The sequence below is a fragment of the Scylla paramamosain genome, chromosome 32, assembly GCF_035594125.1.
Source record: "Scylla paramamosain isolate STU-SP2022 chromosome 32, ASM3559412v1, whole genome shotgun sequence".
NCBI lineage: Eukaryota > Metazoa > Arthropoda > Malacostraca > Decapoda > Portunidae > Scylla > Scylla paramamosain.
Genome location: NC_087182.1, coordinates 14992381 through 14997380, shown reverse-complemented (window position 1 = coordinate 14997380; position 5000 = coordinate 14992381). Strand labels below are relative to the sequence as shown.

The 5000-nt window shown below is 38.0% G+C and overlaps 1 protein-coding gene across 7 annotated transcripts in view; it reads left to right on the top strand.

The window, feature by feature from the left end:
• Nucleotides 1-5000, top strand: part of LOC135089251 (serine proteinase stubble-like) — a 113945-nt gene that overhangs the window by 89088 nt on the left and 19857 nt on the right. The gene's annotated exons all lie outside the window — the stretch shown is intronic.

Below are 5000 nucleotides of genomic sequence, written 5' to 3'. Positions count from 1 at the left end.
GAGGGTAAGAGACGTGACTTTTGCCTCCTTAACCCCAACACAGGAAGCCCCTTACGTGACATCCCTTGAGAGGCGCATTGTAAAGACCCATTAACGCACTCACGCACACACGCACAACTGTATAGGGAAGTGGGCTAAAAACAGTCTTTTTAGGGCGACTACCTTCCTCGTGGACACGGTCTCAATAGGTGTCGACGCGGGGTTCGCCAAGGACACCATCAGTAGTATAGGACACGCCCGCTTCCTGAAGGCCAGCCATCCGTTTAACGCCTTTGGTCTGACGGAAAAATAGCGTCTCCCGCAGCACTGTAGTCAAGGTTGTGTGCGTCTATGTGTGTGTGTGTGTGTGTGTGTGTGTGTGGCCTCCGTTCCTGCCGTTGGTTCACTTCAGTTCATTCCTATGTCGCTTTTTCTCGATTGTCTTGTGTTTCTTTCGCTGTTCCTCTGACCTTGTCCCTTGTTTGTTCTTTATTATTTCTTCTTCTTCTTCTTCGTTTGTAACTTATTCATTATCTTTTTTATCATTCCTTACTTTCATTGTCTATGCTCGCCGTTTTTATTATGTTTATTATTATTATTATTATTATTACTGCTTGATTTTTATATATTTTACATCTTTTTGTGATCGCTCGTGGTCTTATTTTTTCTCATTCTTCTATTTGTCTCCTTTCCATAGTTTATCTTTTTTTTTCTAATTTCATCTTTTTTCATATGACTTGTTTTTCAGTGTCACCTTTCGTCATTTTTCTTGATTGTCTTTTGTTTCTTCTTACTTATTCACTGTTTTATCCTCTATTTCCTCATGTTTGGTTTTTATATTACTTGTGGTGGTTTTATTTACTCTTCACTTTCTTCATTATCTTCTTTCCTTTTGCACTTATTTCCTGTGTTTTACTTATTTATTTATTTATTTATTTATTTTTTTACTGCAGCTTTTTCTGTCCATTAATTCATTTATTTCTCATACTACTTATGTTTTGTTAATTTTTCGCCTCTTTATTCTCTCTTGTTTTTCTCCTCCCATCATTTCTTACTTGTATCACTTTTATTCTTCATTTACTTTCTTTGTTATTGTTCTCTATCACTCGTGCTTTCATTTAGCTTTCCCATTATCCGTTCCAAACAATTTTTTTTCTCTCTTTTCCTTAATCTTTTATTATTAGTGCTTTCTCTCCTCTCTTACATATATTTATTCTCTACTTGCGTGTTCTTTATCTATCCTCATTTCCTTTCTTGCATATTCTCCTCGTTTTCCTCATTTATTCTTTGCTTGTTTCTTATTCATTCAATACTATTTGTGGTTTTGTTTATATCCCTCGTTCGCTTTCGTATCATATTTCCGTATCTCATCTTAAATTCTCCTTTTGTTTAAACGTTACTTGCATTTTTTTTTTATCTCTTGACTCATGAACGTAAAAAAAATTTGGACATTCACTGTGACCTTCAAAACAAACATAAACTTTCATAACAAAGGCGGAGCGAAGAATTAACCTTAGAATTCTTTATACATACGATTACATGTATTTTTTTCTCATATTTATATTTTTTACTCTACATATACATACATATAGAGCTCATTTTATTTTTTATTGACCGCAAGTTTTGTTTGGTATTTTCAGATTTTGTTTATGTTTTATTTTTTTTTTTTACTTTTTTTCCTCTGTGTCATCACTTTCCTTTTGTATCTTTCTACAAGTCTTCTTTGCCATTGTTTTTACTTTGTTTCTAGATTTTTTTTTTTATGTTAGCGTCTTTTTCCCCGTGTATTACTTTCCTTTTAGTTTCTTTCACTTTAGATTCTTTTTTTTTTATGTTAGCGTCTTTTTCCCCGTGCATTACTTTCCTTTTAGTTTCTTTCACCTTAGATTCTTTTTTTTTATGTTAGCGTCTTTTTCCCCGTGTATTACTTTCCTTTTAGTTTCTTTCACTTTAGATTCTTTTTTTTTATGTTAGCGTCTTTTTCCCCGTGTATTATTTTCCTTTTAGTTTCTTTCACCTTTTGTCTTACACCTTTACCTGTTTTCCTTTTCTTTTCTTCTTTACGTGCATTTAGTGTATCGTCGTAACTAGTCGTTTTTTTTTCTCTCTCTCTCTTTTCTTAGTGTCATTTCTCGTTTATCACTTTCCTTTTGCTTCTTTTCACCTTTTGGCTTTTCCCATTACCTCTTTTCTTTCTTTTTTCCTTTATTGTAAACATGCATTTGATTTACGTTCGTCACTTTTCTCGTTCTTGCTTTATCTGTGTGCTATATTTCCCAACATAACCTTAACTTAACCTCTTTAGCATCTTTCCCTCTTATCCACCCAAGCTACGTACAAAACCAGAGAGAACCAACATCACTAACTTCAAAACAACTCGTTCAATACCTTAGCAATATGTACCGTGAATGAAATAGAAAGAAAAACAATACAACATCAAATTACGTAACATCATTACTGGCCGGCACTGTACACACACTCTTAATTGCAACCATAACTACTTAAGACCTCCATGATGCTTTAAATTGGCGAGTGGGCGTAGCGCTGCGAGGTGAGGAGTGTAAGTACGTGTGTAGGTGTTGAAATAAAGGTGTATTGAACGGGGGAAGCGTATTGAGAGTATTGCGTGGTGGCTGAGGTAACGTGTGTGTGTGTGTGTGTGTGTGTGTGTGTGTGTGTGTGTGTGTGTGTGTGTGTGCAGATCCCCACAAGGCCACAAAACCACTGGTGCAGACGAACCCAGTGCACAAATTTAGGACGTTTCCCTCCCCGCGTTTTCTCTCTCGAATAAAAGTAAAAAAAAAAAAAAAAAAAAAAGCTCCCGTAACATTAAAGAAACTGAACCGCAAGGGAGGAAGAAGAGGAGGAGGAGAAGGGGCGAAAATATTCATACGTTTTGAGGCCATACTAAAAGAAAACTTAGTGAGATAGAAAACGGGAGAAAGAAAGCGGGATTATGTATCACATTTCTCTCTCGTTAATACATCGTGTCGTGTAACTCTGAGAAAACGGGGAAAAACTATAAATAAGGTAACAAGTGGTGTTAAGTAGTAACAAGAGAGCGTTGCATCACACTGCAGAGCTGAGCAATTACAGGTACACAGACCAGGTGTGCGGAAGCGAGAGAGAGAGAGAGAGAGAGAGAGAGAGAGGAGAGAGAGGATGGAGAAAGAGGAAGAGGAGAAGGAGGAGGAGGAGGTGATTATATGAGCAGAAGGGAGCGATATACTCAGAGAAGTAGTGGGGAAGAAAGAGGAGGAGGAAGAATAAGAGGAGGAGAACTAGAGAGCTTACAGAGACTATTAACGAAACGGAGAGGATGCTGGGGAGAGTGTGGGAGAGGGAAGTGCAGGTGCATCGTAAAGTGAGAGTGTAAGGAGTGAGAGTGAAGGTGCGGGAGTGAGAGCCTTGTATCTTGTGGAGCTAATGTCAGATGACGGCTAGAAAAACAACATTAGGACCAGATTCAGGTCAGTACAATTAGAGGCGAGGCACAGCTGGCTCCCGGCGGGCTGTCGAGGCTGGCTTGTGTGGCGGAAACTATATAGTGTTTTCAAATGCTTCAGTGTCTTATCTGGTCTACTTTTTAAGAGGTTTTAGTGGAAGTTGTTAGGGTTTTAAGGGTGTTTTCGAGATTATAGTGTTAGTTTGATATGCCTCAGTTTCAGTTTTTTAGAGTTTTCTGAGTGTGACGAAATCTTTTGGCGTTCAGATGTGTTTTCATAATTCTAGTGAATGCCGAACATGCTCCATTTTTATTTATTTTTTATTTTTTATTTTTCATGATTCTAGTGATAATTTAGCTGTGTGTAGTGGAATTCTGAAGTGTTTTCATAATTCTGGTTTAATGATTTCAGATGGATTTTGCTGAAATTTTCAATTGTCTTTTTTTATAATTTTAGTGATATGTAAACATGCTACAGTGCAATTTTACAAGTTTCCATGATGTTATTGACGGTTTAACAGGCTCAGGTGTAAACTAATGGTGGTTTCAATGCTTTTTCGTAACTGCAGTGATAGTTTGAAAAGGATTACTGAGATTTCCAAGAATATGTTAATAATTTTAGTAATAGTTTAACAGGTTCTAGTGGAGAAGAATCATCATCGCAGGAACTCAACTAAATCATCTCTGTGGCTTTTGAAAAATAATCCTTATGAGAAAACAAAGCATTTAAGAATATAAGACTAAGAATAGAGAAGCGAAGAGAAGGAAGAGAGGGATTTAAGTGGGTCGTCGCGAAGTGAAAGGAAAGGAGGTGGGAAAACAACGGCGAAATGGATTATTATAAGGAAGACGGATGAAGTGAAAGTGAAAAGTACAGTAGGGTTGGTTACTGTTATTGTTACGGTGACGTTATGAATGTGGGAATGAGGCCGGCGGCGGTGGTGGCGGTGGTGGTGGCGGTGGTGGTGGTAGTGGTGGTGGTGGTGGATGGAAAAGTAGGAATATTTAAGTGAAGAAAGAAGTGAAAGTGAAAAGATATGAAGTGTTAGATCTCTGATAAGCCAATGAGAAAGGATGGAGAAAGAAGAAGAAGAAGAAGCAGAAGGAGAAGAAGAAGAAGAAAAGAAGAAAGAAAAAAAAAAGAGAAAGAAAGAGAAAAAGATACAACAACAACAACAACAACAATAATAATAATCCCACTACAACCACCACCACCACCACTATCATCACCACCACAATCTCACTTCCATTACTAAATTCTCGCCTCCTGCTCTCACCCTTCACCTCCCCACTGCGGGCAAGGGTCTACAAAGGCGCTACTCTGGGGCCAAGTACATGCAATACTCGCCCTCACAGATCTGAAGCCGGGCGCCGTGAAATCACCAAATTACATCCCAAAATAATATGTAATGTTTAGGAAGGCCGAGAAGGAGTGTTGTGTTTGGGAAAGGAAGGAGAGGCAGTGTGGAATGAATTAAAGGGTTTTGGTGGTGGTGCTGGTGGTGGTGATGGTGGTGGTAATGGTGGTGGTAGTGGTAGTAGTAGTAGTAGTAGTAGTAGTAGTTGTAGTAGTAGT